The sequence below is a fragment of the Apis dorsata genome, unplaced genomic scaffold (assembly GCF_000469605.1).
Source record: "Apis dorsata unplaced genomic scaffold, Apis dorsata 1.3 scaffold_98, whole genome shotgun sequence".
In the NCBI taxonomy this organism is placed as follows: domain Eukaryota; kingdom Metazoa; phylum Arthropoda; class Insecta; order Hymenoptera; family Apidae; genus Apis; species Apis dorsata.
The window spans coordinates 230,054-230,489 of NW_006263396.1; positions in this window are offsets into that span (position 1 = coordinate 230,054).

Here is a 436-nt window from a genome sequence, read left to right on the forward strand (position 1 = left end):
ATTTTTCATCCCCAAAAAAAGAAAAAAAAATCTCCTTTCCACATTTCCGTCGACGCTTAAGAATCTCCCTTCGAAACGGCGAAACGTGTCGCGAATTAAAACACGTTTCATTAAGAGCGTCTCTCCTCCACGCGATTCCTTCTCCCCTCCACTTCTTCTCTCCTCCTCCTTTTTTCCTCTCGCGCGCGAATATTAAATTGTTTACGTAGCGGTCTCTGCCGTTCCGTGGATCCGTGCTTCTCGACGCGATACAGCGTATATATATTTTTCTCTCCCTCTCTGCAGCCGTGGCGCGAAGCAGCGACGAGAACACGGAATAGGGGTCGATCGATGGGGGATGATTCTGTGCAACGAGGGGTGCAGAATTTTCATGCCCGAACGAAGCGAGCCCCCCTCGTTGGTCGTCGTCGTTCGTAGTAGCAGACGAGACACGCGG